Consider the following 18,074-nt stretch of genomic DNA (forward strand, 5'->3'; position numbering starts at 1 on the left):
CTGGTGGAGAAGGCCTGGGGGAGCGGGGAGGATCATGGTACAGACTCTGTTGAGGGTACTGGTCTTTCGATAAATAATGGTGGCATGGGAGTTAAAGTGCTGGATCCCACATGGCTGACTCTCTGGTTTAAGTCCTGGACCTAGTGGGTTTTTTTTTTTTTGAGAGGTTTTTGCTATAGGGCGCATGTGCTCGCCAGACAGACAGAGAGAGACAGAGAGATAGAAAGCAAGAAATCAGCCCCCAGGGGGGGATGGCCACGCCACAATCCCTTCTCCTCCATTCTTCTCCCGGGATCTTGGGCGCACACACACACACGCGCGCCTGGCATGAGTTTAAGCCACCGGGTCCGGGACGTGAACTGTGGTCGACAACGTGGGAGTGCAGCGACATAGTCATTACGCTATCTGCTGGTCCCGGACCTAGTGGTTTGAAAAACACACAAAGCCTATGTTCGCATGTGCCCAAAATCCTCAGAGGAAAAAGAAGAGATTGCGGTTTGACCGTTACTGCGGGGATTAGGGGGAGGTGAATTTCTCTCTCTCTCTGGCTAGTGCATGTACTCTATGGCAAAAATCTTGGGGAAATAAGAAAAGTATCTGGAATGAATGAATGAGTGAATGAATGAGTGATTTCTACTTATATTTAAAAGCCTGTACATAAATTCTTTTTAGAGACTACTGTACTGGCGATTTTTCTTCTTTTAACAAAAGATGGGGCTTTCTCAACATGAGCCACAGAAAAGGATACAAGGAAGTGGGGATGTTCTCAGGGCATGTGTTTCTGCTTGGCACTACACCTGGTTTCTCTGAGCCCTGCACACCCCTGGTGTAACCTTACCTAATTGTCTTGTCACAAAACAGCTTGCAGTCCAGTGTAAAGGTCAGACGAGCCATTTCTGCCCCACACTTCTGGGTGTAAGGAAGCACCAGATCAAAATCTAAACAGATATCTGAGCCCGCCAGGCCATCTGTTTGGTTTCTGATTGTCTGGGTAACACCTTCCTTGAACCAGGTTTCCAGATACACTGAGCACCCTCCACCTGGGTATCTCCTGCCCCCCTCCCCCGGCACATTAATTGTTCAAGAACCAGTTCATTCTTCTAGGTCCTGGCAGTGCAGAGAAACCTGAAAGGAGCTTGTGGAGAGAGACAAAACCTCAAAGACAAAAACTGCAGTTCAATTTAATCAGACCTTAGCTAAGATAAAAATCTCATGGTTCAAAATCCATCTGATCAATAAATGTTCACAGAGTACCATGGGGCCATTTCTTACAAATGTTTACATAACATGCATCACCCTGTCTTCAGAAAGATAACTGCCTAATGGGTAAAAGCTGCCAGATTTATAAGTATTTCTTTTCTTTTCTTTTTCTTTTTTGTTTTTTTTTTTTTTTGAGAGGTTTTCGCTATAGGGCGCGTGTGCTCGCCAGACAGACAAGAGAGAGACATAGAGACAGAAAGCGAGAAATCACCCCCCAGGGGGGATGGTCATGCTGCAATCCCTTCTCCTCCATTCTCCTCTCGGGATCTTGGGCACGCATGCACACGCGCCTGGCGTGAGTTTTAAGCCACCGGGTCCGGGACGCAAACCGCGGTCGACTACGTGGGAATCCAGTGACATAGCCATTACGCTAACTGCTGGTTCCCTCTTTTTTGTTTTTTGAGAGTTTTTTTGCTATAGGGTGCGTGGTGCGTACACTTGCCATAGAGACAGAGAGACAAAAAGCGAGAAATCACCCCCCATGGGAGGTGGCCGTGCTACAATCCCTTCTCCTCCATTCTCCCCTCAGGATCTTGGGCATGCACACACATGTGCCTGGCGTGAGTTTAAGACACCGGGTCCAGGACTTGAACCGTGGTTGATTACATGGGAGTCCAGCAACACAGCCATTACACCAACTGCTGGTCCCGAGATTTATAAGTATTTATGTTATTTAAAACATGAGCAATTTGATTTATCTAGCCCTTGATTGGTTCTCCATGTACCTTATGTCATTTGACATAGCACCTGCCACATGCTATTCACTCATAAACTCTCCGTTTGCTTTAAGGAAATTGTCTTCTTTCTGATAATGCAAGTAGGCATGTAAGAGCTTTTGTCAGCAAATAAAACAGGATGCCCACTTACAGTCAGATTTCAGATAAACAATGACTAATTTTTTTGTGTATGTTCCATGTAATATTTAAGATATGCTTACAAGAAGAATTTGTTTGATCCTCCATTCTCACCATGTGACAAGGTATTGATTAGCATTTGCTATGTAAGGCTCTACCCGTATACAATCTCCTTCAAACCTCACAACCATCTCATGAGTAGCATAGCTGTGACCAGCACAGGTCACAGTAGGTAGTGGGAGAATCTGGCTGTGTGTTCTGGTGGCCATCGGGCTTCAAAGCCTGTGTTCATTTCTTTTTCTTTATTTTTAAATGAATTATAGGGTGTGTGTACTCTCCAGAAAGAGAGCAAGAGAGAGACAGGGAAAGTGAGAAAGCACTTCCCGAGAGGGAATGACCACACCACAATTTCTCCTCCTTTTGAGACTTTGGGCACCCACACACATGTGCCTGTCATGTTTCTCAAGTCGCTGGGTCTGGGACTTGAACTACACAGCCAGCCATTTGAGTTCCAGCTGCCACAACTACCATACCACCAGCTAGCCCTCTTTTTCTTACTCTTTCTTCTTTTTTTTTTTTTGTTAAAGTTTATTCTTTTGTTTCTTCGTGAGCAAGAGAGAGAACCCAGCAGCATCTTGATGCCACACTCTTCCCCAGCCTGTCTCAAATCATGGGCAGACACATACTCAGTGTACTCAGGGGAGATTTTTGTTTGTTTGTTTGTTTTTAATTGTCAAAAGCCACATGTGCTTGACAAAGAGGGAGAGAGAAAGCTCTCTCCCTGCCATGGGTGTGGTTATGCTACAATCCTCTCAGAGGTTTCTGGACTTGAACTGGGAGCCTTCTTATGTGGGATTACCTCATAGTCATATTTAACTGCTGTGCTACTGTCTGTTCCCCCTTTTAAATTAAAAAAAAAAAGATTCTTGTAGTTTATTTATTCCATAAGAGAGAAAAAGAAACAGAGATACAGAGAAGCTGCACCTCTAGCGGGGTCCTGCTGCTGAAATCCAGCCCCAGCCTCAGCCTGCCCTGGATCATGGGCACATGAGTGCCTGGTGTACTCAGAGAGGTCTCTGAATGTGAACTGGTAACCTTCCCACCCGGCTCAGCCTTGCAGAGCCTTGCATTCTGCCATTGCTCCCCAACCTCGTGTTGTTTACTGCAGGGAAAGCCAAAGATGGTCTGTGCACAGCCAGGTGGAGGGGTTGGATAATTTTTGCTCTGAAGGTATCAGAGAGAAAGAAATCTCTCTAAAGGACAGAGGCATTCACTGGACAGGTTTATATTGAGCACTGCTAAGCACTGTGCTGGGCATTCAGAAAACAGCAGGGGACAAAACAGGCAACATTTCTGCCTTTTTGGATATTCTCTTCTTTTATTTTTATTTACTTTACACGTTTTTGCTATAGGATGTGTGTGCCCACCAGAAAGAGAGAGACAGAGAGACAGAAAGCAAGAAATCACCCTCCAGAGGGGATGGCCACGCTGCAATCCCTTCTCCTCCATTCTCCTCTCGGGATCTTGGGCACGCACACACACGTGCTCAGTGTGAGTTTAAGCCACCAGGTCCGGGACTTGAACCATGGTCGACTACATGGGAGTCCAGTGACATAGCCATTACACTAACTGCTGGTCCCATGGATAGTCTCTTCTAATCATAGGAGCCAGGACAGAATGGATATACTGTGGTCTATAGAAGAAAATAAAAAAAGCAGGAAGGGTGATAAAAACTGTGTGGATTGGGGTACAGAGTTTTGGGGGAAGTCTCAGCTCAGAGGAATGGCATTTGTAAAGATCTGAAGAAGTGAGGTGTGCTCATCAGACATCAGAATTGGACTGTGTCTGGGCCAGCAGATGGCGTGGTGATTGGGGTGGCCAGATCCCACATGGCTGATTGCATAGTTTGCATTCCAGACCCAGTGGCTTGAAAAACATGCCAGGTGTTTTTGGTGTGTGCCCAAAATCCCAAGAGGAGAATCAGAAGGGATTGTGGTGTGGCTATGCCCCCTGAGGGATGCTTTCTCCCTTTACTTTTCTGTCTCTAATTCTGTCTCTGGAGAGTGTGTACACCCTATAGCAAATATTTAAAAAAGAATTCGACTGTGTCTTCCCACATTCCTTTAAGTCCAAATTGGTGCCTTTGAAAAGACTTATTTTCTGGCCAGACATTTTCTAGAGGAATAATTTTTTTGAGGGCTGATTGTCACCACATTTCTTTGAAAGGGTTGACTCAAACCAGGTTATGATGTTCTTCCCAAGTGACCTCACCCCTCGGTGTGTTACCCAAGAGGAATATGGCTCTAGTCTGGTTTTCCAAAGGTTCTTGTAGCAGAGGGAAGAGATTGTCTTAACAGGCATTGTGACCTCTTTGGCAGATTTTTCTTTATTCTTAGGGATTTTGCCATAGAGCTTGTGCGTTTGCCAGAGAGAGACACAGTGAGAGGGAAAGTGAGAAATCACCTCCCCAAGGGGGATGGCCATGCCACAATCCCTTCTGTTCCGTTCCTCCTCCTGGAATCTTGGGTATGCACGCACATGAGCCCAGCATGAATTTCAAGCCATTGGGTCCGGGACTCGAGCTGTGGTCAGCCATGTGGGAGTCCAGCAATGCTGGACCATCTGCTGGCCCCTGGATAGAGTTTTTAAAAATGTTTATTGCGAGGGGGACCAGCAGATGGTGTAATGGTTATGTTGCTGGACTCCCCACATAGTCAACCGTGGTTAGAATCCCAGACCCGGCAGCCTAAAACTCATGCTGGGCGCATGTGCATATATGCCCAGAATCCTGAGAGCAGAATGGAGAAGGGATTGCGGCACTGCCATCCGCCCTGAGGGGGTAATTTTTTGTCTCTCTGGCAAGTGCACACACCCTATAGCAAAAATCTCTCTTAAAAAAAAGAAAAAGTTTATTGTGAGTGAGAGAGACAACATCCCCAACAGGGACCCAGTGCCACTGTCTATCCTCAGCCTTGGCCAGCCCTGTCATGGGCACCTGCATTGAACCCAGAACCTTCTCATGTGGGCCAGCCTTGCAAAGTATCTTGTCCTACTGTTGCACCACAATCTAGCCCCCAGATTTCTTTCTTTCTTTTCAAAGTTTTTTTGCCAGAGGATGTGAGAAACATCCCCCTCCAGTGGGATGTGGTCACACCACAGTCCCTTCTTTATTTCTCCATCCTGTCAGGATGTGGGGCACACACACACACACATGTGCCCCGTGTGTTCTTCAAGCCACAAGGGCTAGGATTTGAACGGCGCAGTTGGCCATGTGGGATTGAGCTCCCTTAATCACCAAGCCACAGGGACAGCCCCAGATTTTTTTTTTCTTTTCCTTTTTTCAGTGGTGCATGTATACAATATCTCAGACCTACTTAGAATGAAGCCTGGACTTTAGTATGAAGGTTTTCAAAGACTTCCTCCCCCACGAATTCTTCAGTGCAGTTGTGTGGGAGTGTTTGAAAAGGGAACAAGATGACCAACTCGTTTGTGGGAAAGGCTGTGGCTTTCCTATTGGAAAACGTCACCCCTTGAATCAACTGTGGGACAATCGGCAGGCATCAATGGACAGGTGGGGCAGGCCCCTGAGTCATGGCCATTGAGAGGCCTCTCCTGGTGAGGCTTCTCAGTTTCAAAGGTTGAATCAGCTGTGACATCACCTTTCATAGTAACAGGTCTGTAGGTGCCAGCTCTGACTCATAAGTCTCAGGAGATACTGTGCCTTCGTGGCTTTTCTCTTAGCTTCTTGCTCAAGGGTTTTGGAGAAATGAATGGATTCAACAGCTGCTTGTTGAACTTAATTTCACATGGCTGATTTCATTACCACCCCAATTCCCAGGCTGCTAATCATGACTAAACTTTAAGGTGAAAAGTAAATTTGTGGGTGTAGTACCCCTATCATTTGCCTTCTTATTCCAAATCTGCATTTAAAAAGAAGTCCTGGGAGGGCAGGTGGTGTGGTGGTTAAGGGTGCTGGATTCCCACATGGCCGACCATGGTTCCAGTCCTGGACCTGGCGGCTTGTTTTCTCACTTTCCCTTTTTCTTTCTCTCTTTCTCTCTCTGGTCAAATTAAAAAATAATAATAACAAATGGAATTAAATAAATAAACATTTAAGAAAAGGAAATCCTTTTTTACACATTGCAGATGGGTGTTTCAGTTTGTCATTTAAGTCTCTGATTTTGAAATTTCCTTGTAAGTTGTAACCGATATTTCCTTGGACTTAGGAATTTAGTTATAATTTCTTGCTCTTTTTTTTCCTCTTTCGGCTAATCGTTTTACCCGAACCATGGGAGTATTTAAGACTTTGGGAATTAAATCCCTAGGAGGTTATTCAGCCTTGGGAAGTGCATGCCACTTAGCAGGTGTGAAGTTTTATTTCTGGTTTCAAAGGAGATTTGATGTTAAGGTTGTGACTTTACTCTTCAGCATCTATTTCTCTTTTAGCCTGTAAAATAATGAGTCTCCCGTAGTCTCCTTCAGAGTCAGGATGAACTGGGGAGGGCAATTTGAGAAGAGGATTGCCTGGTTCCAATCCCAGCTGGACCCGTTACTTGCCATAGACCTCTGGCAAATTACTTTCTGGGCCTCAGTTCCCTCACCTGTAAAAAAGAGACATAGTTTCTATTTCATAGGATTGCGATGAAGATTCAATGAACTTGCAATCTTTTTTTTTTTTTAAGAATTATTTATTCAATTTTATTTATTCATTTAGTTATTTTAATTTGACCAGAAAGAGACAGAGAGAGAGAGAGAGAGTGAGTAAGTGAGCAGAGGGAAAGTAGGAAGGCAAGCTGCCAGATCCAGGGCTTGAATGGCGGTCAGCCATGTGGGAGTGCCTTAACCATGTGGGAGTGTCCAGTGCCCTAACCACCATGCCACCTGCTGGTCCCACATATCCTTTTTTTTTTTTTTTAAGAGATTTTTGCTATAGGGTTTGTACACTCACTGGAGAGACAGAGACAGAAAGTGAGAAATCACTCTGCACCAGGGGTGGCCATGGTGCTATCCCTTCTCCATTCTCCTCTCGAGATCTTGGGCATGCATGCACAAAGTGCCTGGTGTGTTTTAAGTCGTCAGGTCCAAGACTTGAACCATGGTTGACTATGTGGGAGTCCAGCAGTGTAACCATTACACCATCTGCTGGTCCCAGACTTGCATATCTTGTGCTTTCAGTGCCTGGTACATAACTAAAAAACAGTTTTAAGTTCATTTATTTTTTTCCCTATGAGACAGAGATAGAGTAGAGAGACAGGCACCCCCAGCAGTGTCTTTATGCTGTGGTCCACTCCCCATCTCAGCTGCCTGGATCATGGATACCTCTGCACCTGTTTACCCTGGGAGGGCTTGGGATGCAAACCTTTCCTATGGGGAGTTCAGTTGAGCTGCTGCTGTGCCACCACTTGGCCCTCTAAGAGAATTTTGTAAGCAGGAGGGTCAGAAGATACGGAGGTCGGGTCTGGCAGGTCACATGGTGATTGGGGCGTTGGACTCACACATGGCTGACTGTAGTTCAAGTCCTGGACTTGATGGCTTGCTTTCTTACTTTCTCTCTCTCTCTCTGCCCCTCTCTGGTCAAATTTAAATAAATAAATAAATAAAGTCAAATAAAATGTTTAAAAAAAAAAAAAAGATAAGGAGGTCTGCCTCTGGGATCGTTACTTCAGCAGAGGACAGGTTCCTCCCAGAGCTGGTCCTAGACATTGGGAGAGATACTGGATTTCAGGATCTGCCAGTGATGCATGAAATAGGGTCAAGATTAGTATTAAGCTAGGGGAGCTTATTCTTTCTGGGGTCCCTGCCCAGCTTCCCTCTGTGCCTGTGAGTGGATCGGGAATACTGTTTGCCTAACTCCTGGGGTCCAGTAAGCTCTCTTTGGCCAAGAGTTTTAGGATGGTTGGCTCTACAACTGCCTTTGCTGCTGGCCTTTTGAGAAGACTGAGAATCAATCTGCTTTTAAATACTTGTAAAGGATATCATGTGGCTCCTTGGTGAATGGAAGAAAAGGAAACGGGGCAGAAACTATAGCAGGGGGGACTAGGGGAAAACAAAGACGCCTGAGGTAGGGTTGAAAGCACTTTCCTTTTTTTTTTGAGAGAAATTTTTGCTGTAGGGCGTGTGCGCTCGCCAGAAAGACACAAAGACAGAAAGCAAGAAATCACCCTCCAGGGAGGATGGCCACACCACAATCCCTTCTCCTCCATTCTCCTCTTGGGATCTTGGGCACGCATGCACACACGCCCGGCATGAGTTTAAGCCACCGGCTCCGAGAGTCGAACTGCTGTTGACTACATGGGAGTTCATCGACATAGCCATTACGCTAACTGCATTTTCTGAATACTGACTGCCCCCTTTTCACTTCTGCCATCTCACCCACCTGTGATCACACCACGGTCACATTTTCTGCCCTACCTCAGTCCCTTGCTGCTGTAGTAGCCCTGTTCCAGAGTGTGAATTTCAAGGTCTCCCCAACCCTCGTAGACCCTCTCTCGGGGAAGATTTAGAATTGTTTAGCACTAAACTCATAGAAGACTATGTTTTGTTTTGTTATTAATTTGCCAGAGAGGATGCATATGTCCACAGAAGAGAGAAAGGGAGAGTAAGAAAGCACCCCCCTTGGGAAATGGCCACACCACAATCCCTTTTCTTCCATTTCTCCTCTCAGGATTTTGGGCATGTACGCACATGTGCCTGATGTGTTTTGCGGGCTGCGAGGTCCAAGACTCAGACCACCACCCCACCAATTGGCTTGGAAGATTTTTTTTCTTTTTTAAGGTTTTTGCCATAGGATGCGTGCATTCATCTGAGAGACAGAAAGAGGGAAAGTGGGAATTCACCCTCCTGGGGAAATGGCCACACCACTATGCCATCTTCTCCACTCTCCTCCTGTGATTTTTGTGCATACACGCCAATGCACACGGCATAATTTTCAAGCCTGCAGGTCCAGGATTAGAACTGTGGTCAGCTATGAGGGAATTCAGGCCATCACATCATCTGCTGGCCCTTGGAAGAATGTTTTTAAAAGCCCATGCTGGGGCCGCAGATGGTGTGGTTGTTAAGGGGTGGACTCCCACATGGCTAACCTCAGTTTGAGTCCTAAACCTGCTTTCTCACTTTTCCCCTCTCTCTCTCACTCTGTCCCTCTATGGTCAAATTGGAAATAAATAAGATAAATAAAGTTAAGTTAAAAGAAAAAGCCATTCTTTGGGGGCAGAATTATTAGAATCACAAGAACCATCTAGTGTCTTAGTTTATATGTGAATTGGCAGGTTCAGTGATGTTAGGTGACTGGGCCAGAGTCACACAGCTGGTAAGGGTTAGGACTAAATAATAGTGTTGTTAAATAACTATGGAGATATTTCAAAATGTTTAAGGAAAAATGGAATCAAAGTACAAGTGTATTTTGGTGTAAAAAAATTTTAATTCCATGCAGTTTTTCCCATGAACTTTTTGAAGACCCCTTGTATACTGTTAATTGCATTCCTTAATTGATTAAGGAATTAAGTATTCAACTGTTCACATATGATCTTGTATTTTTTAATTTTTTTAGAATTATTTCATTTTATTTGTTTTTAATTATTTATATTTTAAGATTTGACCAGAGAGAGAGAGACAGAAAGGGGGGGGGGGGATGGACGGGGGGAGGTGAGTAAGAGTGAGAAAGCCGACCACCAGGTCTGGGACTCCTCACCATGCCACCTGCCAGCCCCTATATATTTATTTACTTATTTTGCCAAAGTGCATTTGCCCTCACCAGAGGGAGCAAGGGAGAGGGAGAAAGTACTCAGCATGATTTTCAAGCCGCCGGGTCCAGGACGTATACTGTGGTCGGCCATGCGGGAGTCCAATGTCTTATCCACCATGCCATCTGCTGGATGACCTCCAGGATGTGTTTTATAAAAGGGAATGTGTGTCTTGATCCATTATCAGTACATACTGACATTTAAAACACACACACACATTTATTTATCTGTATTTGTTGTGATTTTCAACCACTGGGCCCAGGACTCAGACCTCAGTTGGCCATGTGATAATCCAGCACCTTAATTCCCATGCCACCTACTGACCCCTGTGCAGACTTATTTACATATGGAAAGACAGTTGTCTAGGATGGCTAGGGAGGTTGAGGTGTGTAGAACAAACACCCGAAGACAGACATGGACAGAATGGATGCTGCCATACTATTTCTCTACTTTTAGATGTATTATGAAATTTTCTGTTATAAAGCTTAAAGGAGTCCTGCATATGTAAAACCTGAAAAATGACCTACAGTAGAAAACTCAGACGTTCTCACAAGTACCCTCCCCTTCTCAGGTGGCCTATGTTAACTGTTGGGTGTCTCCTCCCAGCCATCTTTCTACGCATTTAAAGAACATATGTATGCATATTTGCAGGCTTTTAAAGTTGGAATTTTCCATAAATGGAAATATGATCATTCTGTAAAATGTGACTGTCTCCCGCGTCCCCTCCTTCATGCCACACCTTGGAAAATTCTGCATGTCGGTCCATGGGACCTTCTCCCTCATTTCTTTAACCTGGGAGAAGACCACTGCAGACACCTCGCAGCTGCCCACAGCTGCCCAGGTTCTCCTCAGCCTATGTCTGAGGGCCTACTATGTGTTCTGTGGCAGTCTTGAGGTTCTCTGTCCCCAGGGATTTGGAGATGGATCCAGGGGTGGTGGAAAATGCTGAGATGCCAAGTTAACAGACAATGGGTGCATTCAGAATCCAGGTGGGTTAAGAGCTGTGTGGGCGGGAGCAGCTGGCAATCTTTCCGCAGGGTGGAGGGGTTGGGGGATGAGTGTGCTGGGCCTGGGATGTTGAGTGGCTTGTGGGCAGGAAGCAGGGAGGAAAGTGGGCTCTTTGGGAAAGACCTCTCATACTGATTCTGAGGGCCGGGAATATGACAATATGGGAATATGACAAAGAGATGTTTGGACGGTTACTCAGGTGGCTGAAGTGAAACTGAGCTTTGAGTTTCCGGCCCTGGAGTCATGTAACAGGCAGGTGAGGGAGGTTGTGAGGAAACTCCCCTCTTGGGCCTTCAGGCCTGAGGCTAAAAGAGGGACTATAGAGGGCCATAGAGGGACTATAATGTGGCTGTCTGGGTGGGGCCCAGTAGGCAGGCACCAAACAAGCTGGAAGAACCTGGAAAACCAGAGCAGCAGGTCCTCCTCCTCCTCTTCCTCCTCCTCCTCTTCCTCCTCCTCCTCTATGCCCTGAGTTCCAGTGAAGCCCCAGGCTGGGCTGGGGAACATGGAGTGGCCCGCAGAGAGGGAGGGGCAGCCATTCCCCTGCAGCCCTAGAGAGGCCAGCGTTGTCCGGCCTGGTGTATCAGATCCAGGGCAGTACCACTGGGCTATCTTCGAGCCACCCGCATGTTCCTCCAAACCCACTCCTCCTCTGTCCCCAGCCTCACTTCTGGTAGTGCTTATCTCAGCAGATGGCAGCACCCATCTGCCCATTTGTTTGCCTGTCTTGTGCGTTTGTTCAGCAATTGCACTTAAGTGCTGTTATGGGCCGAGCTCTTTTAATCCAAGCACTGCTGAGAGTCTACGAAGCAGCAGGGAGCCATACACAGGACTCTCCTCCCTAGTGGAGTTTTTATTCTGTTGATAGGCATTGCGTGTGGTGGTAAGCGTAGCAGATATGGGGGCCAGCAGGTGGCATGGTGTTTAAGGTGCTGGACTCACACATGGCTGACAGGGGTTTAAGTTCCAGACCTGGTGACTTGCTCTCTCATTCCCCCCACCTCCCGCCTCTGTTGCCCTACAGCAAATTAAAATAATAATCCATTTTTACAAAACAGATATGTAGAACCCTCAGAGTGTTGTGTGGTGACAGAGTTCAGGACAAATGAATCCTAATGGGGCATTGTAGGGAAGCATTGGGATGTTCTGAGGAAGAATCACCAAAGGGGGCCATTTGAGCAAAGACCCTAGAGAAGTGTAGGATCAGGTGTCCTAGACCCAGGGAGCAGCAAGGGCAGAGGCCAGTGTGTGTGGATTCTCAGCATCAAGGGGCAGGGGTGACAGGAGGTGGCAGAGGGAGGTGACACCCATTGCATTCCTGACTCTTACCCCCTTCAGCCCAGATCCAGCCCCTATGACCTGCCAGACTTGTCTCTCCTTTCCTTTCCCCAGAGTGAAGCCTGTACTTGGTAATTGCCTGGACACCCGGTCCCTGGCTGCTCAGGCTCTCAGCTGAGTACAACCAGCAGCGAGCGCCCTTTCCCTGGCCGGGCAGGGCCCACTCCTAATGGTGCTGCCAATTTATCCCCTTCTAGCAGCGCTTCCCTATGCTCCTTGCCTGGCTAACTTACTTCTCAGGGCTAGCTCAATGTTGCTCCCACCTTCTGCCCTTTCCCAGTTTGGGGTACCCAGGCTCTCCCCTCTTTCTTGCCTGGTGCCTGGAATGTCATTGGCACTCAATAAGTAGTTGTTTCATGAGGGGCTGAGGAGTAGGGGGTGGTTTTATGTATCCGTTGGGGACTTTTGGAAGAGTGCATTATAACGGAGAAGAGGAAGCCAGCTTCCTAATTATGCTCTATTTTTTTGTTTGTTCATTTTGTTTTGTTCCTATCAAAAAAGAAAAAAAAAAGCTTTAATGTGATCTCTCTGGCCATCTTTTAAAATGGTAATGGTAACTTTAAAAAGTTTTATTCCCCTCTCCCCCCAAAGGCTATTTGTATCTTAAAGAGAAATCAAAACCAATCATAAGAAGCAGCTTAATTTGAAGTGTCACTTCTACATATTACGTAGAGGGGAAGCTGGGGTGATAGTTACTACTTTTTCAAGTGTTTAGTAGGCCCAACCTACCGAGCGTGGCCTGGGGAATACCTGTAGCAGAAAGAAGGGAGAAATCCTCACCCCCTGTGTGGAATTTATATTTCAGTGGAGAGTGGAGGAGGAGAGGCCAAAAGTAATCAGATTATTGTCCTGTAGTCCTGTTGGGAGGAGAGTCTTGGAGAGGGGAGAATGGGACTGGAGCCTTGAGAGTGAGGGTTTCTCAAATACTGTTGCTGCCACCATCCTTCGATTCCTAGCTTCATTTCCACTTTATAGATAAAGAGATTGAGATTTAGGACGTGATGGGGAAATTGAGGAAGTGAAGAGAATGCAGGAGGGACTGGGGAACTAGACGCCTATTGTGGGACTGGGAAGTCTTTGAGCAAAGTAAATACTCCCTGGGGGTCACAAGCCCTCATCCCCCCAGGCCTGGAATGTGGATACCCTGCCTGGCTGCTGCATTTGAAATGCTGGTTTGTTACTTAAGCAATTGTTTACAGGCATTTAACTAGTCTTAACATCTACTGTCTTTGTTTCTAAACCACCTGCCCAAGTAATTAAAATGCAGACTGTTGGACCTCACCCCCAGAGATTCTGATTTCTAAATCTGGATTGAGGGCCAGGAATCTGCATTTTAAAATAAGCCCATTTTGTACCATTGTAAGGACGAGCTGGACCCAGAGTATCTGTTTCCTAATCTGGGCCAGATTGTGGCTCATTGGAAAGTCTAAAAATGAAGACTTTGAGGGACCCTCCTCTCCCAGGGATTCAGACTTGAGATCTGAGGGAAGCTGGGGAACTTGGTTTTAAAAAAACACAGCCCTTTGGGACCGGCAGTTGGCGTGGTGGTTAAGGGTGCTAAACTCCCACATGGTCGACCATGGTTTGAGTCCCAGACCTGGCAGCTTGCTTTCTCACTTTCTCTCTCTTTCTCTTTCTCTCTGTCCCTATTTAGAAAGAAATAAAAATAAAATAATTCTTTGAAAAAAAAATTAAAAAGCCACACACTCCCATGTGATTCTTGTCTGGGTTTTGTACCCACGTGAAGGAGCAGATGAGATGTGCCTGTGCATGTGTGATTTTTAGATCAGTCGTGTCCAGGGCTTTTATCCAGATTCTCTGGTTCCAGAACCCCTCCCTCCAGCTCCCCCCAAAGGCATTCAAGGCTCTGCTCTGAGCGAAACTACCATTCCAGAGTGGGAACCAATCCTAGGGCTCAGGAAGGCAGAAGTGAAGGGAAGTCAGGTTGATGGTTGCAATTTTTGTTTTAAAAATCTATTTTATTGAAAGAAAGACACCATCAGCAGGATCTTGGCCGGCTGTAATCCCCTTCCCCCAGCTCTCCAACCAGTCAGGATATTGGTCTAGTATGCCCTCTTATATTTCAGGTCAACTCAGGATCTGAACTGAGGACTGGCTGCTGTGTGGCTTCCAGCACTGCAGATCAGTGTGTTACCAAACGCCAGGTTGGCTTTCTTGAGCACTACAAACTAAACCATGATGAAACACAGTACAGCTTAATTGCAATGCACAAAGCCAGGAGAGCAGGGAGCTCTGGTTGAAAAGATCTGGTCTTCCTGACATGTTCCCCACATGCATTTTTAAGGGCAAAATTAGGGGCAGGGGTTCAAGGTGCGCAATCAGTTCAATGACTGGTTCAAGAGGGTGTGATCATCTTGTGGGCATTCTTGATTGGCAAGACCTTAGATAATCAAATTTCTGTTCAGGTTTCCAGAGTCTTTCAGCCTAATACCATTCTGCCGACAATTTCCATTCTACAAAATGTCCTAAACCTTCAATACTTCCCTTTAAGTGGGAGTTTTAGAAATCTTTTGGCCCTCATTCATGGCCAAGGTTGCCTCATTACCATAACAAAAGTCTGAAATCTTATCCTTTATTTTGGGCCATTGCAATACAAATGGTGGAACTTGTAGTCTAAGTTCCTTAGAAGAGATGTTTTACTTTTAGTTCAGCCCTTAGTAATTTTTTAAAGAGTTATTTTTTGTTACTTTTTAAAATTTGCTGTAGAGCACACTTATGCGCACGCACGCGTGCAAGAGAGAGAGAGAGAGAGAGAGAGGGAGAGAGAGAGAAAGCAAGAAGGCAATATGCCAGGTCCAGGACTCTAACTAGGTGGAAGTCCAACGCCTTAACCACCTCGCTGGCCCCAGCTCTTAGTAATTTGTAGTTTGGGAAATTCTTACTTAATAGTGGGGAAAATGAGAGTCCATCCATTTTTTTTCAGGGGGTCCCTGCTCAGTTTTACCTGTGCTACCAGGGTCTAGAGCTCATTGGTTCTTGGAGAAGCAAGTATGAACAAATATGTAAGATGTGACAAACAGCAAATACAGTGGTGGAGAAAGAATTCCAGTGTCTTTGGAAAGGAGAACTTGGATGGCCAACTCCTGTTCCTCTTGTCTTTCTGTCCCTTCACTCATCATTCTTCCATTAATATAGTCATTGGCCACCTGCCATATTCAAGACTCTCAGTGATCCTGGCTTTGAGAGCAGGGAAGGGTAGCCTGGGCCATTCATACCAGTGGATGGTTTGACAAGTTAACTTACTTTGGTTTTGAACAGGCCTCACTTGGGAGCCTGCAAACTCAACTCCCTAAGTTATAAGTGGCCCAGTTTAGTAGTAAAACATATGGGTAAACTCTGCTGCTGGCCTGGAGAGGCCAGCATGAAACTCAAACTCAGCAGAAAACAGATCTAGCCTGGAGATAAGGCAGCTGCAATTTCAGTATTAGCACAGGCCAAGTAAGAATTTTTGGGACTTTCCTTGCTTTTCTGTATATACATTTTTTTTTCTTTGTGAGCTAGGTTAGGAGGGTTTGGTTTATGATTAATCTGCCTGGAGTTTGATAACAGGTTCAGTAAGTGTGTAAGGCATTTCAGATATTTGACTCTCAATGCACTCTTGGAATTTTAGGGCAATCAGGCTCTTTGGGTTATCCTAGCTTGTTAATAAAGTAGTTTTGCCCCAAGACAAGTGATTTATCTCCTTTTTAAAATAATAAACATGTTTTTATTTTATCACGGCTTTAAAAAATGTGACATTCGGTAATTCAGCCATAGTTTTTACTTCCAGGTCACTTCTTCATTGGGCCTCAATTCCCTTTTAAAAAATACACTCTTGTTCTGGAAGGCAGTTAGCTTTTCATCATCCTTTCTGTCTAGATAACATCTAAACACAAATCCCATGGGGACAAGTATGTGAACCCAGTGGTCACATACAATCTGAAGTAAGTTTGCCATGATTGCTGCGGCTCGGGCGCTAACAACGACTGGGCCATCAAGGGTAGGGCAGAGCTCCGCCACCAGCCCCGGCCTTCTTTTTTATTTTTTTAAGATTTTGGGACACATCATGATTTTTGGATATTTAATGCTTTTTAAAGATGTCTTTTCCTCCCGTTGGAAGGTTCTCTGTTTCAGTTGGATCTGTTTTGTCCTTTTATCTTTAAGCCTTGTTCTCAGCTGACCTTCCTCAATATGTGTCAAATTGAATGCCATTATCAAAGCCCTTCAGTCATTGATACAAAATTTTTTAAAATAATTATTTATTTCATTTTATTTATTCACTCACTTATTTTAGTTTGACCAGAGAGAGAAAGTGAGAAAGTAAGCTTGCCAGGTCCAGGATTCGAACCGTGGTCAGCCATGTGGGAGTGTTAGCGCCTTAACTACCACGCCACCTGCTGTTCCCCAAATTTGGTTTTATGTAAGATTGTTAAGTTTTCTTATATACCTTGTTAAAATTATTCTTGTTTTATTGTCGAGGCTCAGGGAAGTCCCCTTGGCTATTTAGTGGCAGGACAAGGTTGACAATTTGCACATTATTATTTATGATAGAGTACATTTGTGTGCATGGGAGAGATTGAGAGAGAAAGATGGAGTCAAGCACCTTCCATGGGGTCTGGTCACTCTATAGTCCTCTTCCTTCAGTCTGTCAACCTGAGCTGGGCACTTGCACGCTTGCTAGACATGCTTCAGGCTGACGCTGTTGGTGGTTCAAACCCATGTTGCAGTATGAGATCTGGCTTTTCCTGAGCAGCTCATTATAGCCGTCCCTCAGAGCCGGCTTCTGCCAACATTTTCCTCTGCAAAATGGGATTAGTAGCACCTACTCCAAAAGATTATTGGGAAGATGGGAAGATTAAATAAGATAGAGTATTAGGCATACACTGGGTACTGTGTCGGAAATACTAGCAGTGTTACTGTTACTGATAATTGAAAAATACGAAAAAATTAAACTTCAAGAAATATGTGGAAAAATGGAATTAAAATACAAGTTTATTTTAGTGCAAAATATTTTGAAATCCACATGTAGTTTTTTCTTTTCCTTTATTACTTTAAGTAACAGTTCATTTTTATTTACTTTTATTTACTCATTCATTTTTTTTTAAAAGAATTATTTTTATTTAACTGTCTGAGTTGTTATTATTATTTAAATTTGACCAGAGAGAGGCACAGAGAGAGAGAGGGGAAGTGAGAAAGCAAGTCGCTAGGTCCAGGACTTGAACCACAATTGGCCATGTGGGAGTCGAGCACCCCTAACCACCATGCCATCTGCTGGCTCCCTCATTCATTTATTTTAATTTGACCAGAGAGAGACACACACAAAGAGAGAGAGAGGGAAAGTGAGAAAGCAAGCCACCAGGTCCAGGACTCGAACCATGGTCAGCCATGTGGGAGTGTCCAGTGCCTTAACCACCATGCCTCCTGCTGGTCCCTATTATTACTTTTTAATTACCAAACTGAAAGAGTGCTCATCAGAAAGAGATGATGGGGAGAGGAAGAAAGCATCCCTCAACAAGGTGTGGTCAACCCTTCTCCATTTCTCTATCATGTCAGGATTTGGGACATGCACACACACATGCCCTTGTGTGTTTCTCAAGCCAGGATTTGAGCTGCTGCGAGATCTGGCTCCCTTAACCACTATGCATGGAGCCAGCCCTATAGTTTTTCCTAATACACATTTTTCATGAACTTTTTGAAAATCCCTCTTATAACAGTATACCCCCATACCTTTGTCCCTGGACCCCCTTATTCTGCCTTTTTCCCATGGTCCTTCCTGCTATTCACCTTATAGTGTACTTTACTTGCTAGTTTCCCTCTCTTAGCATATGAGCTCTTGGAGGGTGGCACTCGGTCTGTTTCCTTCACTGCTGAA

General features: G+C 45.2%; 1 protein-coding gene and 1 pseudogene across 1 annotated transcript in view; one reads left to right on the forward strand and one right to left on the reverse strand.

Annotated features, from left to right (window-relative positions):
* The window catches only part of CDH1 (cadherin 1), a 101,289-nt gene that overhangs the window by 19,718 nt on the left and 63,497 nt on the right, over positions 1-18,074 (forward strand). The gene's annotated exons all lie outside the window — the stretch shown is intronic.
* LOC114009341 (NADH dehydrogenase [ubiquinone] 1 beta subcomplex subunit 1 pseudogene) lies at positions 15,983-16,159 on the reverse strand (annotated as a pseudogene).

The sequence above is a fragment of the Tupaia chinensis genome, unplaced genomic scaffold (assembly GCF_000334495.1).
Source record: "Tupaia chinensis unplaced genomic scaffold, TupChi_1.0 Scaffold000523_1, whole genome shotgun sequence".
NCBI lineage: Eukaryota > Metazoa > Chordata > Mammalia > Scandentia > Tupaiidae > Tupaia > Tupaia belangeri.